We start from the raw sequence: 14649 nt of genomic DNA, 5'->3' as shown, positions 1-14649 counted from the left end.
TCTGCTATTGATTAATGCCACAATCCATTTCAGGTACCCATTCTCTCCATTTTATCGCTCTTTAGCTCCTGTTAGCTCTCCCTCGCTGTTCTCCCTACTCTGAACACTACTGAGGTGAGGCAATGAGCAAACTCCTCTTGCACTGCATCACTTTACCTCAGGCCTGTATCATTTGTTTCTCAATGAATTATGTTTGAAATGAACAAAAATTACTTTAAAGTTTAACGAGTCAATAAAAGGTTGACCAAATACAGCACATATGTATTTTTTTTTTTAAGTGATACATCTTGCTGAGCCAGTTTTCGATGCACAACAGGAATTATAGTCCACCAAGAAGCAGTCAATTGTCACTAATACAGCCAGGTTGGATTTGAGGAATCCAAGTCCAATTGGCTTTGTGGCTTATATTTTGCTGGCTAAGCAGGTCCTATTGTGTAGCTCTCCTGTACCATGTTTTTCCGGTAATTGGTGTTCATTAATCTCTTAAACCCATTTACGATAATACATTGTACTATAATAATTTCAGCAATTTATTTTGACTCTAATATTAATTGCCTCATACATCACATTACCTGCATTATTAGACAAGGTCAGCACATTGGTGTTGAAGAAAATATTGTTTTGTGGTCGCAGAACCCACTAAGCTGTATTCGTAAATCTTTGTCACTACTGAATTTAATGATGCAAATTTACAGTCTGTTATTTCATCTTCCTTTTGAAAGTACTTAACTTAATTCTAAGAAAATGTCTTAAAAAGATCAGTTTCCAGAATTATGCCACTGATCAAAGTTCAAATAAGTCAAAAAATTGGGAATGGTCAAGATTTGTCCTGAGGCTGTGAAAATGTGCTAATGTAAATGCCAGTTCTTGTTTTTTATCTATCTGGCATTAAAAGAGGGAGGATTATGGCTGATGCAAGAACTGCTGGCCAACATGAACATAAAGCAAACAGGGCAATGCAGATGGTCTTCAGAATCCAAGCAGGGCAGTTGGATGGTTATAGTATATATAGTATAAATAATAATATAGTTAGTAGATAGGATGTAGTATATAGAAACATAGAAAGAGGAGTAGGCCATTCAGCCCCTCGAGCCTGTGTTTCTATTGCCATGGTTCCATAACCCTTAATACCCTTGCCTAACAAAACTCTATGGGGGAGAAATTCAGTTGATTAGCGCCTCCTGTTAGCGCCTGGGGGGGGGGCGCTAAGGGGTTAGCGACTGGGCGCAGTGAATGCAGCGACAGTCGCGAACTTTAGTGCCGGTTTAGCTATTACTGCCTGGGCCTCTAGCGCCTTGCAGGTCGTGATGTCATAAAGCGCACAGCGGCCTGTTACCGCCACAAATGTGAAATTGCCTCCCGCCCCCCCACCCCCACCGCTGTATCGCCGGGCGTGAACAACGGCAGGAAGAGGAGGCGTTGTCAACTCAGCTTGGGGAGCGCTAATTAAAGGGAATGGTTTTCAGGTAGGCCATTCTTTGTTATTTGCACCAGTCTGGTGCCTGCTCAAAGTTTTTGATGTTTCATTGCTGCGAGATGTCCAAGCCCTCCACTTTGTGAGAGTGTTTGGGGCTGTAATGGCAGTCGCGCAGGTCGCCTTACAACGCAGAACTGCCGACAAGTAGGTTGTGCACCATCATTGGCCCTTCTCTTTAAGTGAGGGAAGCAGCCTTTGATGCCGTTTACAATGCGCTTCAAATTTTTCAGCGCTCTGCCGCTACCGTCCCGCTCTTGGACTTTAGCGCCCTACAAGAAGTGGTTAGCGCTTGATTTCGCGCTCCACTTCCCTCTTGGAGTGCTAAAGCTGAATTTCCCGGTAGGAGAGAATCATTAGCACCTGACACTACTTTTTCTACTTTTCAAAAGTTAGTGCCCCAACCAGGGCGCATATTAATCTCAGTTTTGAAATTTTCAATTGACCTAAACTCAACAGCTTTTTGGGGGAGAGAGTTCTAGATTTCCACTACCCTTTGTGTGAAGAAGTGCTTTCTGATATCACCCCTGAATGGCCAATCTCTAATGCCCACTTGTTCTGAATTCCCCCACCAAAGGAAATAGTTTCTCTCTATCTACCCTATCATATCCTTTAACCATCTTAAACACCTCAATTAGATCTCCCCTTAACCTTCTATACTCGAGGGAATACGAGCCTAGTCAATGCAACCTGTGTAGTGTCCGAGGATCAATAATACTCAGACTGCAGGAGAACAATAAAACAGGTATTTACTGAACAGGGAGTAACTCAAGACTGAAATACAGAAGCCTGCTATGGCTTTATATACAGGGGTGGTCACTGCCGGTACTGCAGTATAGAATCAGTTCTTCTCTTAAAGGCACATACACAACAATTCCTCCCCTTTTAGATAAACAGTGCATAGCATTCATTTAACAACTAAATAATAACTAATTACAATTACAATTTTCTCTGTACTATATACATCAACTGAAATAATCATTTATAAGTTCAGTCTTTGAGGAGGCTTCCTGATCCTGACTGGATAGCGCCTTTCTCGAGTATCCTGTTCTTGCGGCGGAGTTGATTCTGGCTCATTGTCATTGGTTGGTTCGTCAGCTTCCAATACCACTGCTTCTGAGGTAGACGCAATCTGTACTTTGGGTTGATTACCAGGTGCACCTGCTCGTGGTATGGGTTTGGCTTGCTCCTGTGACTCTAGAATCTGGTCAGCATGGCGTCTCACGATGCTCTCTCCAATGTCCACTGTGTACATTAGTGGTCCCTGCTGTGTGCATATCGTTCCTGGCTGCCATTTTTCTGTTCGGTAGTCGCGGGCCAAGACTGGTTGCCCAATCTTGAAGCTCCTGGTTGGCTTCTCATTTATGTGCTGGAATTGCTTATCCTCAACATCTCGTCTTATGTTTGGTTTGAGCAAATCCAGGTGACATCTTAGCCTTTGGTTGAAGAACATTATGGCTGGAGCTTGGTTGGTGACTGCATGTGTCGCATTCCGGTAAGCAAACAAGAAATTATCCACCTTGTGTTGTAGTGGTATGTCGTCATTATGCATTGCCTTTATGGCCTTTTTAAAGGTCTGAACAAACCTCTCAGCCAATCCATTTGTGGCTGGATGATATGGGGCAGATGTGTAATGCTTCACCCCATTATTCCTCAGAAACCTCCGGAAATCCTCTGACACAAACTGTGGCCCATTGTCAGAGCAAATCTGTTCTGGCAAGCCATTCCTGGCGAAGATGGTCCGTAGGACTGCAATAGTTTTCTCCGTGGTGGTGGAGGACATTTTGATGACCTCTGGCCATTTTGAATGGGCGTCCACAGCGATTAGGAACATTGAGTCCATAAATGGACCAGCAAAATCAATGTGTACCCGTTGCCATGGAGATGAGGGCCACTCCCATGGATGTAGCAGGGCCTGTGGTGGAGCGTTTTGGCATCCTGTGCATCTCTTGGTCATATCCTCGATTTCTTTATCGATTCCCGGCCACCACACAAATGCCCTGGCTAGACTCTTCATTTTTACCCCTCCCAGATGACCCTCATGAAGCTCATTAAACACAGTGGCCTAGAAATTGGGTTTTGGCTTAGCCAGGGCTTTCGCGCCGGAAATTAGTGCCGGCGCTAAGTCCCCTGCGCGCGCCAAAAATTCAGTGGCGCCGCGCCCAAACGGCTGCCGGCGCTACTGAAGGGTCTTAGCGCCTGGAAAAGGGCGCTAACTGCCGTTTCGCGCCGCAATTCCGACGCTGCGGCACCCGATGCGGTGCGGCAGGCTGGGGAAGTGCAGGCCTCCTCCTTCCGTTAAGGAGGAGCTGCCTGCACCCGGCCGCGGCCCGCGCAAATCTGCTTAAAAATGAGCCCGGCACCTCGGACAAGTGCCGGGCTTGCATCTGTTCCGGGGGGGGGGGAGAGAAGTCCGGGGAGGGAGCTGCGGGCAGGCGGCCGGCGGGAAAGCGGCCGGCCGCCGCGGGGCCTTTAATGCGCCGGCGCTAACTGCAGTAAGGCACCTCTGACAAAACGCTGGTTGTGGCTGCCACGGGCGAGGCGGCCGCAACTCAATTTCGGAGTTCGGGCGGGTTACCACGGCAACCGGGACGCTGCGCACACCGATGACGTCATCGGTGCCGGCGCAGCGCTACCGGAGCAACGCCGATTTAGGGCCCCAGGGAATTTCACTACTGGCCATAACTCCGGCGCAAGGCCCTCTAGCGCCTCAAATGAGGCGCTAAGGCTACTGAATTTTCAGCCGTCTATCTCTCAACTTGGGTGGAATTACCACTCGGGATCCACACATCAAGGTCCCCCGGCACACTGACAGCTGTTCTCTCCTTGGCGAGAATGCTGGCAACAGTGAGTCGCCATGTGCTGGCCATCCCTTCACCGTCAAATCATAGACCCGAGAGAGTGTCGGGTCATTTCGGGTTTCCTTCTCAAAACTTGAGTTTGCAACAGGTAGACATTCGACTATGGTCGCATGGAATATCTCAACAGGGTCCACTGCAGGTGCTTCCTCTACCATAGGCAACGGTAGGCGCGACAGCCCATCAGCGTTTCCATGCTGTTTCGTACCCTTGTACTCTATGTCGTACTGATGTGCCCCTAGAAAAAGTGACCATTTTTGCAGCCGTTGCGCCGTCATCACCGGAACGCCCTTCTTTGGGTTAAAAATGGAGACCAGGGGCTGATGATCAGTCAGTCGGGTGAATTTCTGCCCGTGCAGATAGTGATTGAACTTCTTCACCCCCCACACCAGGTTGAGGGCCTCCCTGTCAATCTGGGCGTAGTTACGCTCGGCTGAGGTTAACGAGCGCGACGCAAAGGCTATTGGCCTCTCTGAACCGTCAGGGAATTTGTGTGACAGCACCGCTCCGATGCCGTAGGGAGACGCATCACATGCTAACCGAATCGGTAGTGTTGGATTGTAGTGTGCCAATACTTCTTTTGAAGTGATTAGGCATTTACATTTCTGAAAGGCATGCTTACACTCATCACTCCATTTCCATGTTACTCCAGTTTGCAGTAGGGTGTTCAGTGGGTGCAGAATTGTAGATAAATTCGGCAAGAACTTATGGTAGTAGTTCACCAACCCGAGGAACGACCTCAGTTGCGACACATTTTCTGTTGCTGGAGCCTTAACTACAGCCTCAATCTTGTCCGGCGACTTATGCAACCCTTCCTCATCAATCATGTGGCCACAATACGAGATTTGTCTCCTGAAGAACTCGCATTTGGGGCGGTTGGCTCGTAGCCCATATTCCTGTAATCTCGTGAGCACCTGCTCCAGGTTGGCAAGGTGTTCACTGTCATTTTCGCCCGTAACCAGGATGTCGTCCAAATAACACTGGGTCCCCGGGATCCCTTGCAGGACTTGTTCCATCGCCCTCTGCCAAATAGCCGGGGCTGATGCTACCCCGAATACCAGTCGATTGTACTGGTAAAGGCCTTTGTGAATGTTTATCGTGAGGTATTTCCTAGACGCTACTTCCACCTCCATTTGTAGATACGCTTGGGCCAGATCAATCTTTGTAAAGCATTTCCCTCCAGATAGTGAGGCGAAAATATCTTCTGTCCGTGGAAGTGGATATTGTACTGTGTGCAGGACTGGGTTCACAGCTACCTTGAAGTCCCCACAGATGCGAACCTTCTTCGGTTCCCCAGGCGTGCTGCTCAATGATTTCTTCATTACAGGAATGGTGGGTGTGGCCCACTCACTCCAGTCCACCTTGGACAGCACACCCGAACGCTCCAGACTCTCCAGCTCTGCTTCAACGGCTGGGCGGATCGCGTAAGGTCTGGCCTTAAAAAAATTTGGGTTTGCGTTATCTTCGATTTTTATCGTTGCCGCTACTCCTTTTAGAGCCCCAAGTCCTTGTTGGAACACCTCTTTCGCGTCAGTTAGAATTTTTGACAGTCGTCCCGGTGTGACTTCTTCATCCTTTTTGTCAGTCACAGTTAGCGCCTGAATGGAATGCCAATCCAATTGTATTTTTCGGATCCATTCACGTCCCAATAATGGTGGTCCTCCATCTGGTAGTATATATAGATACAGCTTCTGTGTTTCCTTGCCGTTGTATTCAACTGGCACCCTTATTTTTCCACTGGGGTAGACTTTTTGCCCTGTGTATGTCTTCAATACAATGGACGTGTCCTTCAAGGGTATGTGTGAGAATAGCCGCTCATAGTCTCATCGATTCATGACAGTTAGGGCTGATCCTGTGTCCAATTCCATCTTTACTGGGGACCCTGCTATCATGAGGGTGACCCAAATGGTTCGGTGATCCTTCTTTGCGATCACGTTGTGTAGCTTTAGACAACTTAGTCTCCTGCTCCCGGAGTCCTTATCACTCTTCTGATCTTCCGAACTGCTGTCTGTCAATTTCTTTACTTTCTTGTACTTTTCCTTAGTAGTTCTTGTAGTGTTGGTTTTCTTTCCCAACCTGCAGACTCTTGCTATGTGTCCCATTTTCCCACATTGCCTGCATACTTTGTCCTTAACCCAGCAGTCCTTCTGATCATGGGTTGTTCTGCCGCAGCGATAGCACTTTTCTGCTCCATACGCCATTTCGTTAGCACTGTATTCCTGTGGTTTCTGTTGCATTTCCGCAGCTCCCCGTGCTGCTGCTTCGTAGGATACTGCCACGCTGAAAGCTTGTTCTAGCGTCAGGTCCTTTTCCGAAAGTAGTCGTTTCTGGGTTCCTTCACTCTGGAGCCCGCAGACAAACTTATCCCGCAAGGTGTCTGCCAGTCCTGCTCCGAACTGGCAGTGCTTCGATAACTTGCGTAGTTCCGTAAGATAGTCAGCATTGTCTCATCTTTGTGCTGGTTTCTTTTATGGAACTTGAATCTTTCTGCTATCAGCAGCGGTGTAGGGTTTAGGTGTTCCTGTAAGATATTAACAATCTCCTCAAAACGTTTCTCCATTGGTTTAGCTGGGGTAATTAAATTCCGCAATAGGCTGTACGTTCTCGCGCCCATCAAATTTAATAATACCGACGCCTTCTTTCCATCGGCCACCTCATTTGCCTCGCAGTACACTTTGATTCTTTCCACATACGTGGTCCAGTCTTCTACCTCGCTGTCGAAAGCAGTGATACTGCCACTTTTCGGCATCTTGGGTGATTTAAAATGGCGCCTCCCGTGCTTTTTCTTCTTCACCAATGAATTAAAATGGCGTCTCCCACGCTTTTCCTTCTTCCCCAATGGAATAAAATGGCGCCTCCCGCGCTTTTCCATCTTCCCCTTGCTGCCACGCTGCTCCTAGCATTCTACAGGGTAATGGCGGCGACCCGCGGCTTCAGCACGTCTCACTTTTCCTTCCCCGCATTCTATCCTCTCCACGCTGCCCTGTTCTTGAGCACCGACCGCGCCCTGTGCGCTCCACCCTCTCTCTCTCTCTTCCTCCTGACGACGCCGCACGGCCCCTTTGCAGAGCCGCTCGATCGAGCCCAAGCCCGCCGCAGTCCGGAAGGGTCAGCGCACTACCTGCTACCAGCACGACTTGCTGGAACACCTCGACTGGGGAGCCAGGCCCAGCTCTCCACAGCCTCCCCTGCAACTCTCCGATGGATCCCTAGGCGGTTGCCCATGGTCGACGCCCGCCGTTCTGACTTCGACCTCCAAGAAGCTTCTCTTCAGGGAAAAGATCCCCGTGAGGTGATGCAGTACTGCAGGTGAGTTCAAACCTGCCCATTGCCAGTGTAGTGTCCGAGGATCAATAATACTCAGACTGCAGGAGAACAATAAAACAGGTATTTACTGAACAGGGAGTAATTCAAGACTGAAATACAGAAGCCTGCTATGGCTTTATATACAGGGGTGGTCACTGCCGGTACTGCAGTATAGAATCAGTTCTTCTCTTAAAGGCACATACACAACAACCTGTCCTCATAATTTAACCCTTTTAACCTCAGTATCATTCTGGTGAATCTGCGCTGCACCTCCTCCAAGGCCAATATATCCTTCCTGAAGTGTGGTACCCAGAACTGAACACAATGGGGGAAAAATTCAGTTCATTTGCACCTCCTGTTAGCACCTTAAGAGGGCGCTAATGGGTCACAAAGTAACTCGCGCCCGGGCGCGGTGATATCTGCGCCTCTCGTGAAATTGACCAGACATTTTGCGGCGGCGCTAAACAATACTGCCCCGATCTCCTGCGCACGCAGATCTTGACATAATTCGAGTGTGCAACACCCTTGTGACGCCCCGGAATGGAAATTGAGTGGCGCCCCCCTCCATTCCGCCTGGCGCAAGCAACGACAGGTAGACTGGAACGCTTCCCAATCACTGTGGAGCTGGGGGGGGGCACTATTTAAAGGGGGCCTCTTCCTGGCTTTTTCTGTGGTAGACATGTTTGCACCACTCGTTCTGAGAGAGAGAGAGATTCTGAGAGAGAGAAAGAGAGACTTCTGCATTGAGTCAACGCTGAGTGAAGTAGTTTTGGCTACTGAGCATCACTTTGCAGGTACTTTGGTTTTTGACCTTCATTACTTTGATTGCCAAGAGACTATGGGGGCTGCACTAATTGGCGGCATCGTCCTGTGCCTGCAGAATCGGAGGCCACAGAGACGCAGAGAGAGAGTGGCAATCATGGCCAGACGGAGGAGGGCCAACAGGCCTCTGTACAGGAGACCTTACCCTCCCAAGTTATTTCGCCAACAATTCTCCTACATTAATATGTCTGAGGAGCAGTGTATGTGAAGGCTGCGCTTCAGCAAGGAGGTGGTCACTGAGCTCTGCCACCTGCTTCAGCCAGATCTGCAGCCTCAACTGAGGAGCAGGACGTTTCTGTTGGTGGCAGTGAAGATCACAGTGGCTCTGAACTTTTATGCCACCAGCTCCTTTCAAACAACTACTGGGGACATCGCCAATATCTCCCAGTTCGCGGTCCATTACTGCATCCATCAGGTCACAAATGCCCTCTATAAAAGGAGACGAGAGTACATCTCTTTCCCCATGACCTGGGCCAAACAGCATGAACGTGCATTGGGCTTTGCGAGGATAGCGGGCTTCCCCATGGTGCAGGGCGCCATTGACTGCACACATGTGTCTTTGCGTGCTCCGCATGAGAATGCAGAGGATTTCCGCAACTAAAAGGGGTTCCATTCCTTAAATGTCCAGTTGGTCTGTGACCACAGACAGCTGATACTCACTGTCAATGCCCACTATCCTGGCAGCAGCCACGATGCATTCATTCTGCGCCAGACTACGGCGGCCAAACTTTTCCAGGCACCGCATCACCCAGCTGGTTGGCTTCTTGGGGACAAGGGATATCCACTGTGCACCTGACTGATGACACCACTCCGTATGACCAACACCCCTGCTGAGCTTCAGTACAACGAGAACCATCTCACTACCAGGAACATCATTGAGCACACAATCGGCATGCTCAAGCAACGGTTCCGCTGTCTGGACCATTCTGGAGGAGCCCTGCAGCACTTGCATGAGTGAGTCTCCCTCTTCATAGTTATGTGCTGCATCCTGCATAACCTGGCAATCCTCAGGACCCAGCCAATGCCACCAGACCTTGGAGCACCACCAGAGGAGGAGGAGGAAGAGGAGGAGGAAGAGGAGGAGGATGATCATCAGCAGCACCAAGGCGGGAGGGAGGCCCACAATGTAGAAACTGGAAGGGCCATCCATCAATGTCTGATAGCAAGCCGCTTCTAGGCCCCTGCTGAAGAAATGCACATGGGATTGGGGGCAAGGTATTGACTTGGATAGAGAACTGGTTGGCGGACAGAAAGCAAAGAGTTGGAATAAGCAGGTCATTTTCCGAGTGGCAGGCAGTGACTAGTGGGGTACCGCAAGGATCGGTCCTAGGAGCCCAGCTGTTCACAATATATATTAATGATCTGGACGAGGGAATTGGATGTAATATCTCCAAATTTGCAGATGACACAAAGCTGGGTGGGAGGGTATGCTGTGAGGAGGATGTCGTGAAACTCCAGTACGATTTGGACAGGTTGGGTGATTGGGCAGAAACATGGCAAATGCACCATAATGTGGATAAATGTGAGGTTATCCACTTTGGTGGCAAAAACAGGAAGGCAGATTATTATTTGAATGGCAATAGATTGGGAGAAGGGGAAGTGCTAAGAGACCTGGGTGTTCTTGTGCATCAGTCGCTGAAGGTAAGCATGCAGGTGCAGCAGGCGGTTAAGAAGGCAAATGGTATGCTGGCCTTCGTAGCAAGAGGGTTCGAGTACAGGAACAAGGATGTCTTGCTACAGTTGTACAGGGACTTGGTGAGACCGCACCTTGAGTATTGTGTGCAGTTTTGGTCGCCTTGCCTGAGGAAGGACGTTCTTGCCATGGAAGGAGTGCAGCGAAGATTCACCAGGCTGATACCTGGGATGGCAGGAATGACGTATGAGGAGAGATTGTGTCGATTGGGCTTATACTCACTGGAGTTTAGAAGATTGAGAGGGGATCTCATCGGAACCTATAAAATTCTGTCAGGCCTGGACAGACTAGATGCAGGAAGGATGTTTCTGATGGCCGGGGAGTCCAGAACCAGGGGTCATAGTCTAAGGATAAGGGGTAAGCCATTTAGGACTGAAATGAGGAGGAATTTCTTCACCCAGAGAGTGGTGAACCTGTGGAATTCTCTGCCACAGAGGGCAGTGGAGGCCAGTTCATTAAATATATTCAAGAAAGAGTTGGATATATTTCTTAAGGCTAAAGGGATCAAGGGATATGGGGAGAAGGCAGGGACAGGGTACTGAATTTGGATGATCAGCCATGATCTCATTGAATGGCGGAGCAGGCTCGAAGGGCCGAATGGCCTACTCCTGCTCCTATCTTCTATGTTTCTATGTTTCTATGAAATGGCTTCTGCCATTGAGAACAACATGAATTAAATCAATTCGCAACCCCTAAGCCGGCCAAGGCAGCAATGATTCCAAAGACCAAACATGTACATTTTGAATACAAAAACTTATTTATTTTACAAACTCTGTGTGTGTCATTTCCTCATGACAAACTAATAGAAAGAAACACAAAAAAAACAGTCATTAACATAACTGGTTCTCACAACCTGGAGATAATGTCCAAAACACTAAACAAAAGTTTGACCACGAACCTCAGCCTTTAATAAAAAAATGACCAACATTTTGTAACACCTCCTACTTTTTGCCCTTCGAGGGTGATCTCCTTCCCTTGCACACTTCCCCCCCTTCCTACCCTGCTGCTCCTCCGGAATGGGACCCCAGTGGCTGCAGCAAGGCTGGTGGAAGGCTGCTGATTATCAGAACCTGAGACTGCAGATGCCCTTGAAGGACGGCCTCGAACAGCTCTGGGCCTGGAGGGCCTGGCTGCAGATGGCACCAACTCTGCATGGGCGGCAGCAGTCTGTCCTACAGGCAGTGGCAAGTGCAGTGGAGAAGTGACAGTGGTGGCAGCAGGAATGCTGTCATCTTGAGAGAGGACAACAACTCCCTGCTCGACCGACACACTGGCACTCCCATGGGGCAGCATTTCAGCATCCGGAGCAGTCTGCTGGAGTACAGATTGCTGGCCTGCTGCGGCACGGTGAGAGCCCCGGGGAAATGTGTCCAAACCAGCGAGGATGGCAGCAGTCAGTGCTCGCATGGGCTCAATCTGAGTCTGCATGAGAGCAGTCAGAGATGGGGACATGGCAGCCAGTGACTGAATTGCAGCACTAAACATTTGCGTGGCATCCGCCTGTGCTACAGCGAAGTGCTCCACACTCCTTGCCAGTGATTCAATGCATTCGGGCACCCTTCCCACTGCACCCATGAGCTCAGTGTGCATGTCCATCGCCTGGGTGTTCATTTCAGTGATGCGCCGCTCCTCCTCTGCGTCCAGTGCAGCAGGACTCGCTGGCCTACTCTCCCTCCGGGGTAAAGGGCCCCGAGCTTCCCTACCCCCATCGCATTGCTGCAGCCTGCTGGGTCCTGGAGCTTCACCCTCATCAGACCCTTCCCCCCTGCTCCCCTCTAGGGAAGACGTGTTCCCAGTGTGGGCATGGGCTTCCTCGGGAGTGGGTGGCACTGATGCTCCGGCTTCATCTTCCTCCTCGCCTGTAGCTTCGCTCCCACTGGCAGCTTGAGAGCCCGTCTCCTCAGCTGGTGAATCACCGCGTCGGCGGGAAACTCGAGCGGCAGCAGCGGGGCTATAAAAGTCCCAGAGACCAGGTAAGGCCTCAGTGCGTCGGCGGGAATTCAGCGGCAGCAGCGGGGCTATAAAAGTCCCAGAGACCAGGTAAGGCCTCAGTGCGTCGGCGGGAATTCAGCGGCAGCAGCGGGGCTATAAAAGTCCCAGAGACCAGGTAAGGCCTCAGTGCGTCGGCGAGAATTCAGCGGCAGCAGCGGGACTATAAAAGTCCCAGAGACCAGGTAAGGCCTCAGTGCGTCGGCGAGAATTCAGCGGCAGCAGCGGGGCTATAAAAGTCCCAGAGACCAGGTAAGGCCTCAGTGCGTCGGCGGGAATTCAGCGGCAGAAGCGGGGCTATAAAAGGCCCCAGAGACCAGGTAAGGCCTCAGTGCGTCGGCGGGTGTTTCAGCGGCAGCAGCAGGGCTATAAAAGGCCCCAGAGACCAGGTAAGGCCTCAGTGCGTCGGCGGGTGTTTCAGCGGCAGCAGCAGGGCTATAAAAGTCCCAGAGACCAGGTAAGGCCTCAGTGCGTCAGCGGGTGTTTCAGCGGCAGCAGCGGGGCTATAAAAGTCCCAGAGACCAGGTAAGGCCTCAGTGCGTCGGCGGGAATTCAGCGGCAGAAGCGGGGCTATAAAAGGCCCCAGAGACCAGGTAAGGCCTCAGTGCGTCGGCGGGTGTTTCAGCGGCAGCAGCAGGGCTATAAAAGGCCCCAGAGACCAGGTAAGGCCTCAGTGCGTCGGCGGGTGTTTCAGCGGCAGCAGCAGGGCTATAAAAGTCCCAGAGACCAGGTAAGGCCTCAGTGCGTCAGCGGGTGTTTCAGCGGCAGCAGCGGGGCTATAAAAGTCCCAGAGACCAGGTAAGGCCTCAGTGCGTCGGCGGGAATTCAGCGGCAGCAGCGGGGCTATAAAAGTCCCAGAGACCAGGTAAGGCCTCAGTGCGTCGGCGGGAATTCAGCGGCAGAAGCGGGGCTATAAAAGGCCCCAGAGACCAGGTAAGGCCTCAGTGCGTCGGCGGGAATTCAGCGGCAGCAGCGGGGCTATAAAAGGCCCAGAGACCAGGTAAGGCCTCAGTGCGTCGGCGGGTGTTTCAGCGGCAGCAGCAGGGCTATAAAAGTCCCAGAGACCAGGTAAGGCCTCAGTGCGTCGGCGGGTGTTTCAGCGGCAGCAGCGGGGCTATAAAAGTCCCAGAGACCATGTAAGGCCTCAGTGCGTCAGCGGGAAATCAGCGGCAGCAGCGGGGCTATGAAAGGCCCCAGAGACCAGGTAAGGCCTCAGTGCGTCGGCGGGAATTCAACGGCAGCAGCGGGGCTATGAAAGGCCCCAGAGACCAGGTAAGGCCTCAGTGCGTCAGCGGGAAATCAGCGGCAGCAGCGGGGCTATGAAAGGCCCCAGAGACCAGGTAAGGCCTCAGTGCGTCGGCGGGAAATCAGCGGCAGCAGCGGGGCTATGAAAGGCCCCAGAGACCAGGTAAGGCCTCAGTGCGTCAGCGGGAAATCAGCGGCAGCAGCGGGGCTATAAAAGTCCCAGAGACCAGGTAAGGCCTCAGTGCGTCGGCGGGAATTCAGCGGCAGCAGCGGGGCTGTAAAAGGCCCCAGAGACCAGGTAAGGCCTCAGTGCGTCGGCGGGTGTTTCAGCGGCAGCAGCAGGGCTATAAAAGTCCCAGAGACCAGGTAAGGCCTCAGTGCGTCAGCGGGTGTTTCAGCGGCAGCAGCGGGGCTATAAAAGTCCCAGAGACCAGGTAAGGCCTCAGTGCGTCGGCGGGAATTCAGCGGCAGCAGCGGGGCTATAAAAGTCCCAGAGACCAGGTAAGGCCTCAGTGCGTCAGCGGGTGTTTCAGCGGCAGCAGCGGGGCTATAAAAGTCCCAGAGACCAGGTAAGGCCTCAGTGCGTCAGCGGGTGTTTCAGCGGCAGCAGCGGGGCTATAAAAGCCTCCAGAGACCAGGTAAGGCCTCAGTGCGTCGGCGGGAATTCAGCGGCAGCAGCGGGGCTGTAAAAGTCCCAGAGACCAGGTAAGGCCTCAGTGCGTCGGCGGGAATTCAGCGGCAGCAGCGGGGCTATAAAAGTCCCAGAGACCAGGTAAGGTTTACCAGTCTCCAGTCTGGGAACTTGGAGGGAAGGAGGGAGGTAAAAAGTAATCCAAGTGTGACCTCACCAGAAAGCGGGTAAGTGATTGGTTAGTAAGCATTTCTCCCTTTTTAAGCTTAAATTTCTTTGGTTTATAGTTTCTAAGGTGTGATATTCACCATCTAGAATCGGGGCAGAGGGTATTTAAGAATAAAAATAAATTTAATTAATTACATAGAATGGGAGATCAGGTGATGTGTTGCTGCTGCAATATGTGGGAGCTGGTGAACACCATTGATGCTCACGGTGATCACATTTGCAGTAAGTGTTGGCTGCTCGAGGAACTCCGGCTCCGTGTTGAAGAGCTGGAGTCCGAGCTTCAAACACTGAGACACATCAGGGAGGGGGAGAGTTACCTGGACTCTGTGTATCACGAGGTATTCACACCAATTAGATTAATTAATTCAGATGTAGCCCGTGGCCAGGATGGTGTGACTAGAAG

This window comes from Somniosus microcephalus, chromosome 4, assembly GCF_052327205.1.
Source record: "Somniosus microcephalus isolate GS21.2 chromosome 4, FLI_Smic_1.0, whole genome shotgun sequence".
In the NCBI taxonomy this organism is placed as follows: Eukaryota; Metazoa; Chordata; class Chondrichthyes; order Squaliformes; family Somniosidae; genus Somniosus; species Somniosus microcephalus.
Note: the sequence above shows the minus strand (reverse complement) of the source record.